Below are 13,826 nucleotides of genomic sequence, written 5' to 3'. Positions count from 1 at the left end.
TAACCTAAAAGAAGAAGAAGAAGAAGAAGAAGAATATAGGACCAGGAGCTTTTTAGCATATTAGTTTAGTCAAGACTATCCCACATAAATGGAACATGTCTATCAGACAGGTAAACTAATTTTGTAGCCTATGTATCTGACAACATGTAGCACCTATTTTTTTGTTTTAACTGTTCATGTTTTTCACTTTAAAACCATTGGGTTTTTTTTTAAAGAATTATACAAGATGCAAGATGGCTGCCACTGATGCAAGTTTGTAGGTAGATCGTTGCAAGCTTGCAGGAAGCTCGTCGCAAGCGTGCGGGTAGCTCGTCGCAAGCTTGCGGCAAGGTTGCAACAAGCTTGCGGGAAGCTCGTCGCAAGCTTGCGGCAAGGTTGTAAAAAGGTTCCAAATACTAGCTTAAACTGAATAAGCTTGTGGGAAGCTCGTCGCAAGCTTGCAACAAGCTTGCGGGAAGCTCGTCGCAAGCTTGCAGCAAGGTTGTAAAAAGGTTCCAAATACTAGCTTAAACTGAATAAGCTTGCAGGAAGCTCGTCGCAAGCATGCAACAAGCTTGCGGCAAGGTTGCAAGAAGCTCGTCGCAAGCTTGTGGCAAGGTTGTAAAAAGGTTCCAAATACTAGCTCGAAACGTGGTAGTTACTACCTTGCCGCAAGGTTGTTACCAGCTATTTATTAAGCTTGCAATTTTTGTTTGGGACGTAGGCCTATATTGTGACTGATTGTGACTATTACACATACAACATTTTCTCGTTCAGTTCTACAATAGGCTACCTTCCTTGTTCAATGAGTAATTGGTTTAAAACCAAACTGCAGCTGTCACAATATTATTTTCATCTGACCAATTAAGCAGCCTATTATTTAAAACTGAGGTAAATAAAATATGTTCTCAAGACAACTGATCAATGTTATACCTCTATAACTATTCGGATTATTAGCATCTCCTTTTTTATACAATGGAATAATTATACTTTCTGACTAGCTATATGGAAAGTTTCCACTTTCAATATGACATTAAACAAAGGACATAAAATAGGAAAAAGAACATCTTGAAAAGTTATAAAATATTCATTAAGTAAATTATCTTTTCCAGGAGACGAAAAAAACTGTTTTAGTACAAGCTGATTCAGTGTAACAACTGGTTCTTAAGATCTATAAATTTATGAATAAAGCCATTTTAAACTGATGAATAGTATTTATCGATAACTGAATTTGAATTACAGAAATGTCATTTACGAGTATTTCACTATGAAAATCTGAATTAAACTTTACTTACTAGTTTTTCATATTAATAATTTCTTCATTTAGTATGATCAGTAGACCTACATTGTTTTTCAAATTACCTTGATACTTAAATCTAGCCATGTAAGGTGTATCATATTATAAACACTCCCAGTCTCAATTGTGTCATGGGCCCTGTTCCACAACACAATCTTAGTGCTAAGATCACCTTAGGTGAATAACTATAGTATGTACTTGAGGTGATCTTAACGCTAAGATCGCTTCATGGAACAAGGCCCTGAATCAGTTAGCGTACTTGCCATGTGTACTTGTACTCATTTTTAACTGTTAAGTCACGCACATGGCCAGGTGCCCTTTGCTGGACCAGAAATTCCTCATTAAAATTAATCAAATAAATGTCTTGCCCAATCAGTCAGAGAACAACAACATAAAGGTTGTTCAGTTTATCTGACTGTTAATCTGCTGTTGGTAAAACAAAAAAGTGAAAATGACCTGCAGGTACATATGCAGGATATTGTGCAGGGGCGGGGGCCTAGACTGTGGTAAGCGATGTTTAGAGAACACTTTTCCGGACAATATTTTGTTTTTAAATCGCTTAAATCAGGAGCAGTTCAACAAAGCCTCCTCTCCACCCCCCACCTCACACACTTTCTTGACAAGGCTGCAACATGTAAGGGTCAAATTTTAAAACTGTATTTTCTAGAAATGACGATTTGTAATGTTCATTAGTATTGTCTGCTACATTCAAGAATGTGGCACAATAATGAATTTATTTTAAAAAATGACCAAAGAAAACATTTTCACTAGCGATTGCTTACAGACAGGTACAGTAAATGTCTTTGTGAAACTGGCCCCGGGTCACCAATAGATTAGGTGTGTCAATGTTTTAATCAACTTTATATATTAGATCTTAAATGTTACATGGTAGGTTTCCTATAGGGTGGCTGTCTGCCACTTTTTGGGTGTATAACAATATAATGTGTATACAAATTGTTCATTGTCCATTTAACTAACAATAATATTCATCAATGGTTTAGAAAATGTGTCTTTTAGGAGATTATCCACAAATATTTTCAAAGTAATACATTTCGTTTTAGCTGAACATACTTGTCTCACGGAATAAACTAAAATGTTTAAAATCTGGGACATGATTCATAGGTTCAATAACATTTACTTCATCCCAAGGTTACTAGAATTCATGTGAAATAAAGCCCATAGGTTTAAAAACAGGAACATTCGTCGCATTTAAGACTATTGGCATAAATTTGGATACTATTTTAATAGAAACATTCCCTGGGCTAACAAATGACATCTTATTTACTGTGTAACTGGAGGAGATTTTATAACAAGATATTTTAAAAGAACTTTAAATAAAGACGCATCATCATGTTTGCTCTCTTTACATAAATAACAATAACAATGAAATAAAATAAAATAGACAAATAAACCTACATATTAATCGATACCATACATCATTTTTGCATATATAATAATTCGATATTGTGAAACCTGTGCAGTGGCTTCCCAAAGAATCCTTTACCTAAAAACTGAAATTTTACATGAAGTAAACATCAAATATCCATTAAAATAACCCAGTTATATCTATAGGCGCCGGGTGTACCTCCTCCCCTTTCCTCAACTATGAAACAGCTAAATGTCTAGAATATATGTAAGCACTACCCTTCATCATTTAAAATTAAAATTAATACCTGTTCCTCCTGTCCTACATAATGGTATTGAAATGTGTTGTCTTGTCATTGAATGATATTACATGTATGTTGTCTGCTGCTATCCTAACTTGGACTTTACCTTTAGTTATTATATGTCCATGTATAGATACATTTTTTTCAGCTTCTTAATGTAAGTCCCAGACTTAATTTTAGATAAATCTTTATCTTCTCCAAGATGTTTTTTTTTTGTATTTAAGCTTGGACCTTAAATACGGAAATACCTGGTGGGCCTGCACTTCTTTTCTGGTATGATAGCTTTTCTTGACCACCAGTTGAATACATAATATGTACATATATACAATATAGACACTTTGGTCACCAAAAATTTACCTTTACCCAATAGAAAAGGTTGAACTATGATGATGATAAAAATAATCAGTTGGTAGATATGAGGTTTTCATAACAGATAAACAGCTGTTTTCAAATACGTGTTTTACTTATTTGAACTTTTCCATACTTTCCATTGCCTGGACATGTACGAAGTTTTGACAATAAAAAGATAATAGATTTCTGCTTCTGAAAGAATAAAAAAGTGAAAATCACCAAAACTGCACATACAAGGTTTTCTTAGTATATATATATTAGGAGAGTCATCAATGTAATCACATAAACCTATAAAATGTTTTGTAAAGTCATCAAGAGTTAATTCAGTTTCCGTAACTGAGATATGAGTTGCTTAGGCCAGGGTATTTTGTCTGCAAGATAATTTTTTGTTTTTAATTTTGTATTTATTTGTTGCAAACCTTACTAGTTTGAAAACGAATTGGGCCCATATATTAGAAATTATCATAATTAGAACTACGATATATAAATATAAAAAAATCAATAGCTTGGATACTTAAAAACTATTACATTCGCAGACTAGTTTCAGCCCGTAAAAATGGACATTAAATTTGGTTAATGTACAAACCTGTAACAAATCTGTGTGTGTGTGTGTGTGGGGGGGGGGGGGGGGGGGGGGGCAATAAAGTCAAACGTGTCTATGACGTTGAAACAGAAAAATACCCTCTAAAATATACTATAAATAACCATTACTTCTCAGAGGTAGGGGCGGGATGTAGCCCAGTGGTAAAGCGTTCACTTGATGCGCAGTTGGTCTGGGATCGATCCCCGTCGGTGAACCCATTGGGCTATTTCTCGTTCCAGCCAGTGCTTCACAACTGGTGTAACAAAGGCCGTGGTATGTACTAACCTGTCTGTGGGACGGCGCATATAAAAGATCCCTTGCTGCTAATCAAAAAGAGTAATCCATGAAGTGGCGACAGCGGATTTCCTCTCCCAATACCTTTGTGGTCCTTAATCATATGTCCGACGTCATATAACCATAAATAAAATGTGTTGAGTGCGTTGTTAAATAAAACGTTTCCTTCCTTCTCAGAGGTACGTGCTTTTTAGAATCATGAAAAATACATTTCACGATATTACAAATACCAAAAGGACCAAAAACACTCAGATATACGGAAATGGCTTGGATAATCTAAACAGTAAAATGTAAGTAGTGTTTGATATAAATTATCAAAGACAGATCTCCAAATGAAAAATACACGGTAGCGTTTAAAAACTAGGGTATGTCAGTTTAAGGTAGCACTAAACCAAATAATTCCGGTTGGGTCAAAGTTCGAGGTGCACAGAGTTAAGACCACAAGTCCTGTGATTGGTTATAAATGCTCGTTCCAGCCAGTGCATCACGACTGGTATGTCAAAGGCTGTGGTATGTACTACCCTGTTTGTGGGATGGTGCATATAAAAGATCCCTTGCTGCTAATCGAATAGAGTAGCCCATGAAGTGGTGACAGCGGGTTTCCTCTCTTAATATCTGTGTGGCCCTTAACCATATGTCTGATGCCATATAACCATAAATAAAATGTGTTGAGTGCGTCGTTAAATAAAACATTTCTTTCTTTCTTTCTTTGGTTATAAATTGAGTGTGTTGGTTGTAAAAAAAAATAGTTTCATCTGGGCTAAAAATGTATGCAATTTTATTTCATCTAGTACCACTGTGTCAAATAGCCTTGTGCTTGGAACATGTATGGGGTACCTGTAAAAAAATAAGTACTCAAATTTTGTGCGAAACTAGGGATGTTGTAAAAACATCTGGTTATACCGAAAATGAGCCATGAAAGTTACCATTTTCTTCAGTTAATACTTTGAATTAGGGGTTGTAGTACCGATATTTATGGGACATACAAATGTAGTTTGGTTGATATATTGCATATGTTTTGAAACACAAACGTTAACATGGTCGCATATGGGATTTTCTTTGGTATAGTCTTACTTAAATTAAGAATGTCCTATATAAAAGTTGGTGAGTGTGTCCGGGCACATTTTCATATCTTTCCTAGTCACCAGGGAGCAAAACTGACTTGGTTCCATATTTGAAAATATTCGTAATGGGTCAAGTTTCATGTTTTCAAACAAAAGTCAGTTTAAAACAAATACATGTAATAATAATAATTTGTGTGTGTGCGTGCGTGCGTGTGTGTGTGTTTGTGTGTGTGTGTGTGTGTTAGTCACCCCACTGGTATATAACCGAGACAGGTTTCAAGCAATCAAGATAAAGTAACGAACCTTAGTTTTTAAACACCACTATGTATTTTTCACTATTGAAACCGTTGTTGATCATTTAAATTAAAAGAACTTACATTATATTATTTAGAATATTTATTTTCGTAAATCTGAAGTGGTTCTGGTCATCCAGTTTTTTGTAATACCCCAAAATGCATTTTTCATAATAATTTCTAAAAAGGCACGGGTTGGAACTAGAGCCTGCGCCTTTAACAGTTGTCTTTGGTTGGACGTGATTAGTAACCACGCTGCTCTAGTTACCGACCACATTCACGTGAAAATAGATGTCATTGAATGATAAATCATTTTTATACTCATGCGGCCTATCTATTCACCTTTACTCCATTGCATTAAAGTTGTAATGTCATGCTTATTATCTGATTAATATATTAAATTAAAATAGAAATGTGGCTTTCGAACAACCCCTGAATACTCTTATTCGATGTATGATGCAACTATATCAATGGCGTAGCTAGGGGGGTGCATTCCCCATTTTTTTTTTTTTTTTTTTTTTTTTTTTTTTAAAGAAGCAATATAAAACCCCTACAAACACTGAGTTTCACTTGTAACACACAGTCTCTCTCTCTCTCTCTCTCTCTCTCTCTCTCTCTCTCTCTCTCTCTCTCTGCGTCTCTGTATGTCTCTATCTGTCTCTCTCTCTCTGCGTCTCTCTCTCTCTCTCTCTCTCTATATATATATATATATATATCTCTCTCTCTCTCTCTCTCTCTCTCTCTATATATATATATATATATATATCTCTATCTATCTCTCTATATATATATATATATATATATATATATATCCCTCTCTCTCTCTCTCTCACACACACACACACACACACACACACACGCGCGCGCGCTACATAATATATAGAGTCGATTTGAACTTTCGATTGAAGATAAAGCACCTATCTATATACTGAATAGTTGCATGACGTTGCATTTTACAAAAGGCGGATCTAGAATTTCGAAGGGGTAGGCCACGCCGGTTGCTTTTTGTTTTGTTTTTAAAATAAAATAAATAAACTGACCTCTTGAACCCGTGAAATTCGCCAGGTCATTGGAAGGCTAGTACACTATTATATGTTAAAGCATCCCGGTATTCACACGAAATATGCAAAGTCGGAAATGAATATTCAGGCGTGTGTGCAGGGGGAGGGTTTCGGGGGTCTCTCCCCTTGCTCGAGTGATTTTTTTGTTTTGATATTTTTTTTGTTAATACATTTTCCGGGGAAGCATGACTCGACCACTCTATAAACTTCGCTCACCAGTCTAGGACCCCCCCCCCCCCCCCCGCTAAAATTCCTGCACACACTCCTGATACCATCTAATTAATATCAAAATGTTTGATCGGAAAGATGAACCTGTTATCTCAAGAGGGTGTGGTCTGGACCTGGGGTGGGGTCGAATTTGAACTTAGCAGACCCTATTGTTGACATGTATAAGAACAGTCTAATACTGCACTGTAAACAAAAATATGTTTTAGGTGCAGGGTGGATGAGAGATTGCCCGAACCCGCCTCAGATCCGCTCCTGGTTCATGTACATACTTACCCTATTGATCATTTGGAACAATTCTTGAGCAAAACAGCTAGCGACAGTTGAAGTTGGCAGGCTATTTAAATCATGAGAGAGAGAGAGAGAGAGAGAGAGAGAGAGAGAGAGAGAGAGAGAGAGAGAGAGAGAGAGAGAGAGAGAGAGAGAGAGAGAGAGAGAGAGCACGACGAAAGCAAGTAGACATTCGGGGGTGGGGGTGAGGGCTGACTGAGATCGATGGCGCAAAGCAAAGTTTCTAAGGGGTTCGGGGTATGCTCTTCCGTGCATTCTGCGAGTAAAATTCATTTCTGGCTTAAGATTTACTACCAATAATATTTTTGATTCATAATTATTGGGGACCTAGAGCCACCACCACCACCACCCCCATCCACCCCAGCTCCGCCGTGCCTGGAGAGAGAGAGAGAGAGAGAGAGAGAGAGAGAGAGAGAGAGAGAGAGAGAGAGAGAGAGAGAGAGAGAGAGAGAGAGAGAGAGAGAGAGAGAGACAGACAGACAGACAGACAGACAGACACACAGGCAGACAGAGAGAGCACCCTATTGATCATTTTGAACAACTCTTGAACAAAACAGCTAGCGACAGTTGAAGTTGGCAGGCTATTTAAATAATGACGAGTATTTTGTTTACGTTTCGTTCAAGCCGCTTGTCGTTCTTTCAATACATGGAAATTATTAATACAGTTTCGAAGACGGTACCTGTGTACAATAAAGAACATAAAGTAAATTACTAATGAAAATAACTTCTTCCCAAATCTTACCTTTTTGATACGACTACTCACACCACTGACAATAAATCCGAAATGTATATTTACTATTAATTTTATACTATATAGCTCATAGGTCAGTCTGCATGCGGGTCAAACGTAGGTCACGTGATTAGCTTATGGTTGGCTGGACATAGATAAAGGGCCCAGTGGGTCGAATTACAAAAGGTTTAGACACAGTCACAAACACTGTGTGTGATTATCCCCCCCCCCCTGTGTGTGTGTGTGTGTGTGTGTGTGTGTGTGTGTGTGTGTGATTATCTCTCTTCCCTCTCTCCCCCCCCCCTCCTTTCTCTCTCTCGCTCTCGCGCTCTCTCTCTCTCTCTCTCTCTCTCTCTCTCTCTCTCTCTCTCTCTCTCTCTCTCTCTCTCTCTCTCTCTCTCTAGTCGAGCAGCATCGTATTGATATCGTGGGGACAACATACAAATATCGAGTTAACCAAAAAAATTAATATCGACTCACACTTTCAGTCAAATATGTAGTAAAATAATAATAATAATAACCAAACAAATGATATGTAAATTTTATTTGATTGAATCATACATTTAAAACATTGATTTAACCCAATAAAAATTGGTATGTAATAAAATAATAAATTCATCAATCAATCAACCAATCAATCGTATCGCAGTGCACGTGCTGATCAAAGTTAATCCTCATTCAAAATTTCTACAAATTGTGGATTAAAATCATTGTGGTCTGGATATACACAAACAGATATTTTTGTTATACTTCAAAGGGACACGCCCTAGTTACGTTTATTTGTTAACCATTACGGCGTTGTTTTTCGCTATTAAACCCCATTTTTCACAAATAAAATTGCACTTTACTTACATTTTATTATTTAGAATACACATTTCCATTCACCTGAAGTGCTTTTAGGTAATCCTGATGTTTGTAAAACCACGAAATGCATTTTTTGCATTTTTTCACAAGACGTGTTGTCGAGAAATAAACGTTAATCAAGCGAGGTCCAATCTATTTTTAGAGGGGATATTTCCATTTCAATGTCACAGACGTTGGTATATCACGTGACCGTTATCATTTTGGTTCGGTTTGTTTTCTCGTGCACGGTTCGCGCAATCAACATCCGATTTGTTGTTGTTCATTTGTGAGATTTTTCTTCACAGTTCAGACAAGTAAGTGTCTCAATACAAAACGTTACAAACCCTTAAAACCAATAATTTTGCTAAGTCTTACGATATCTGGAGAGGGGATACAACCAGGACAGAACAGTTGGAACATGTCCAGGAGAGAGGAAACGAACGCACCCCAAGTCTGTGAAATTTGTCGTGACGTAGGCATTGTTGTGCTTCGAGCGACATCTACCGGTGACATCAGAATACTAACTTTCAAAATTATTTCAAGCAATTGGGACATGGGGATTCCCATGGTATTTATCGATATAAAACCTGCTTTTTCACTCCATTTGATAAAAACGTGATCTAAGTGTGTTACAGGTTTGTAGATTAACCAAATTATTATTTATTTTCGCTGGATGGAACTAGGGTGTGCGGCTTTAACAAACATAAATTTAGAAGAAAGTTTTAATAACAAAATAATATTATACCAAAGCTCTGGTCATTGGCGAGGCGCAGGACGTTACCCAGTGGTAAAGTACGTGCTTGGTGAGCGGTCGGTGTGGGATCGATCCTCGTTGGTGGGCCCACTGGACTATTTCTCTTCCCAGCCAGTGCACCACGATTGGTATATCAAAGGCCGTGGTATGTGATCTCCTGTCTTGTGGGATGGCGCATATAAAATATCGATTGCTACTGATGGCAAAAAAAAAAAGGTAGCGGGTTTCCTCTCAAAGACTATAAGTCCAATTTACCAAACGTTTGACATCCAATTGCCGATGATTAAAAAATCAATGTGTTCTAGTGGTGTCGTTAAACAAATGGTCATTGGCGACAATGGAAGATCACACGCCTGGACATTTTCTGTGGCAATCTGTGTATCAAGTTCAGATAGAACAGGGACAAGGGCAGCTAACACCTCTTTGACAATGCGGTTATCTGACATGGGATGGTATAGGTGACGATAGGCTGTCGTCGACAATTACATAGTACAAATATTACAAATCATATCTGTGTACAGTCAAATGACGGCAACCCTCACACGATGTTATAGGGAATATGTATACTCAGAGACATTTTCAGGTAATATGTGTAATATCTGATTTACTCAGGAATTATGTATAATCCTGGAAAAAAAGAAGACATATTCCCTGAAATTGTTTCATGGATAACTGTAGTGCAAGAAACCTAAACTGTAATTAGTCATTTTCATTTTTATTACCACAACTATCAAAGACATAAATAATCATATTCGAGTAAACTAGTAAAAATGTTATTAGTATAGGTATGTTAAAAAAAAGTTTGATCCGCTAGATAAGAGTTTCGTGGAATCAAACATTATTTTGCTAAATACCCATTCGACTCTGCATTGTGCAGAGATACGGTCTTGTCGTTCACACAAACCAGATTGAGTAGATTTATTGACTCATTTCCATTAGCAGTAAGCGATCTTATATGTTATGCACTTTATCACATACAGGACAGCATATATCACAGCCTTTGATATTCCAGTTGTGGTAGATGTATTGTATGTATTAATTTGTTATATTCTGTGAAAAGTAATCATTAATGAACCGAACTATGTTATGTAGTTGCATTCTAGGACGTTTAATATGTTGTTTCTAACTACGTCAGGGAACTACTCTGGGTAAAAACAAGAAGAAAGAAAAGCTTAGTACTATTTATTCTCGGGTTTGGTCCATATTAGACCTAATGCTCTTGGACTGTAAACTGAGTTTTATCATGACTCGGTGATTTTATATTGGGGAGCACCCACATTGGGGGGGGGGGGGGGGGATCGTAGCGACAGGAAAATATTTAATGTGGTGGGAGAAAAAAAAAGAGAAGTGTGATGGGAGGGGGGTGAGGGTGACCTGCACGGCCCCTCACTGGCTACGCCGGTGCTCGATGGGCCTCTATCTCAATTTTGTTTATAGCTCACTAATCAACAACAACTGCATGACCATTAATCCAATATCCAATAGCCAATGATTAATAAATCAATGTGCTTTAGTGGAAGGGAGGAAATATTTAATTTAACGACGCACTCAACACATTGTACTTACGGTTAATATATGGCGTCAGTGTAAGACTACTAAACATAGGCGTCGGAAGATGGCAGCAACTGGGGCGGAAGGGGGGCACTTTTTAAATGCGAGTTCATATTTGAAATTAAAAGAAAATCCAATAACATGTTATAAAGGCAATTTAGAGTGTGCTCAGGAGAGTGTATATGTGCGTGTTGTTGTTTTGGGAGTAGAGTGGTGGTGTTGTGTTTGCTACTCTTCTGTTTGGGATATTTGTAGGGATAAGACCAATTACGGGTAAAGTCAATTACTGTTTAGAAGTGGTTGGGGGGTGGGTTGGGGTGGGGGGTTCCTATTATAATCAAGTCCCGTCGTACTAAAACAATGTCCTAATAATATGATGAATTATAAGTTACATTCTTCTGAACTTTCCAGAAAATTGGTCAGTGTAGAAATAAAAATATTAATTCAAATGCTCGCTTTTAAACTAGGGGGCCAAAGCATATTGTGCCCCCCCCCCCCCCCCCCCCAGTTTCGAAGCTGAAATAAGTTGAAATGAGAGGGAAGGTCTAGACTGCAGGGCCGTACCCTCCGGGTGGGGGCAGGAGCCCCCCTGAGAATCTCACTTTTTTTTTTTCTTTTTTTAAATCCAGAAAATAACATACACCTCTCAGGGTTTAATTTGTATAGTGTTTTATTTGTTTATAACAAGTAGTGCCCCCCCCCCCCCCCAGGATTTTGATCAGGGTACCGCCCTGGACTGGCAAACGAATTTTTTTGTGGTTTTTGTTTTGTGGGGGTGGGGATGGAAGAGGGTCTCAGGTAAATTGAGGTAGGACTTTTCTTTGGCACTGTTACGTATAAAGAACATTATAAATACTTATTATAAATAAAGTTAAGATTAGTGACAGTGACAGTGCCATTGCCAAAGGAAAGTCCTTCCTAAATGAGGAAATGCATTTACAAAAAGGAAAATTTTGGACAAATTTGCTTGGTCTGGTTAACCCCTCTTTACGACTTTAAACACCCCTTTGTACCCGCGTTTGTTTCTCTCCCCTCGGCAATCATCGCAATGCTCCCCACATATTTCAAATCGTACTGATACTAATAGCACCCACTCACTTTCAAATCGCACCGACAGTGGCCCCCTCCTTACCGCCACTTAAAATACACATCGCGGATCCTCCCAAAATGGCGCAAATATAAATACTACTAATAGTATTTATACGATAGCATTAACTAATATTCAGCGAAATTCTAGCGGGCCCGGCTAGCTCAGTCGGTAGAGCACGAGACTCTTAATCTCGGGGTCGTGGGTTCGAGCCCCACGTTGGGCGCATGTTTTTTTATTTATTCTTTTTCTTTTAATTAATGATATTCTTTTATTTATTTATATTATATTTTTTTAAAAAATTAAAAAATTCTAGTAACAAAATATTTAAACTAATATTTATTAGAATTTCACCACACTCACCCCATAAACACCTGTTAGTTGAGGCCCCCATATCCTATTATATTCTGTTAAATTGTCTTGTTTTGTTTGTTTAACGACACAACTAGAGCACATTTATTTATTAATTATCAGCTACTGAATGTCAAACATTTGGTAATTTTGAAACACTGGTGTAGGAAGCGGGGGGGGGGGGGGGGGGGGAGAGAGGCAAGGGTCATGTCTGGCAGGGGGGTCCGGGGCATTTGCCCCCGTTTAAATCCGGCACTGCACCTAGCCCAAGTACTCTGACTGTAAGAGAGCGAGACGGACATTTGGACGGTTATGAGCAATACCTCAAATTCGGGCAAAAACGATAGCGATAGTCGGGAGAAATGTGTTAACCATGTAGCCTATTTCCATCATTCTACCCTCAAAATTGTAAAAATGCGTAGTGATTAGTTTGTAACCTAGGCTTAGGCCTATATAATAGCTGTTTGGCAGTAAATTCGTTTAATTCTGGCAAAAATCAGCCTTCTCCCCTCAGAGTCCGCACGTTAGTGAATGGGCCCACCCATGGGGATCGATCATAGACCGACAACGCATCAGGCAAACGCTTTAAATATAACTGAGTAACATCCCGCCAAAAAAAGAAAGAAAGAAAGAAATAGAATGCTAAATGTAGAACAAGTACTAGTAGAAATTTCCCATCGTAACTTGTATTCCCGGCTAGCTCAGTCGGTAGAGCACGAGACTCTTAATCTCGGGGTCGTGGGTTCGAGCCCCACGTTGGGAGTGATATTTTTATTATTAATTTTGATTATGGATTGTCTCTTATTTCTTTAACATTCATCGGGGTATGGACCCCCTAAAAAAAAATCATTTGTAAACTGTTAATCGGCGAAGCCGTACTCATATAAGTTTGCAGATGATTCTTTTTTTTTTTTTTTTTTTTTTTTTGTACAAAATAGAAATTCGTTTCTGCTTAAGAAGACACGTTTAGTCACCATCTCTCACCCTCTCCATCTCTCATCACCACGCCCTCTCACAAACAGATACTCACTGACTTAAAATGGTCTCCTACGGATCATTCCCTGTTCACATATTGATATTCAGGTATGGCGGGGTGGGGGTGGGGTGGACTGGAGTAAAGCGGAACTCTTTTTACATGCTCATATACCACTAAGGTTTCGAGCATGTACTTCCCGGGTCCCATCCCTGGATAGCCGTGGGGGGCAGGACGTAGCCCAGTAGTAAAGCGCTCGCTTGATGCGCGGTCGGTTTAGGATCGAACCCCGTTGGTGGCCCCATTGGGCCAGTTCTCGTTCCAGCCAGTGCTCCACAAGTGATGTAACAATGACCGTGGTAAGTATTATCCTGTCTGTGGGATGGTGCATATAAAAGATCCCTTGCTGCTAATCGAAAAACAGTAGCCCAT

At 38.2% G+C, this 13,826-nt stretch overlaps 2 non-coding genes across 2 annotated transcripts; both read left to right on the top strand.

Annotated features, from left to right (window-relative positions):
• The first annotated feature begins 12,223 nt into the window (after positions 1–12,223).
• On the top strand, positions 12,224–12,296 carry Trnak-cuu. The gene has a single exon. It is a non-coding gene; the product is annotated as a tRNA-Lys (tRNA).
• An 815-nt stretch (positions 12,297–13,111) lies between these two features.
• Trnak-cuu lies at positions 13,112–13,184 on the top strand. The gene has a single exon. It is a non-coding gene; the product is annotated as a tRNA-Lys (tRNA).
• The last annotated feature ends 642 nt before the right edge of the window (positions 13,185–13,826 follow it).

Source organism: Gigantopelta aegis, chromosome 9 (genome assembly GCF_016097555.1).
Source record: "Gigantopelta aegis isolate Gae_Host chromosome 9, Gae_host_genome, whole genome shotgun sequence".
Lineage (NCBI taxonomy): Eukaryota > Metazoa > Mollusca > Gastropoda > Neomphalida > Peltospiridae > Gigantopelta > Gigantopelta aegis.
Note: the sequence above shows the minus strand (reverse complement) of the source record. Positions and strands in the feature narration are given on the sequence as shown.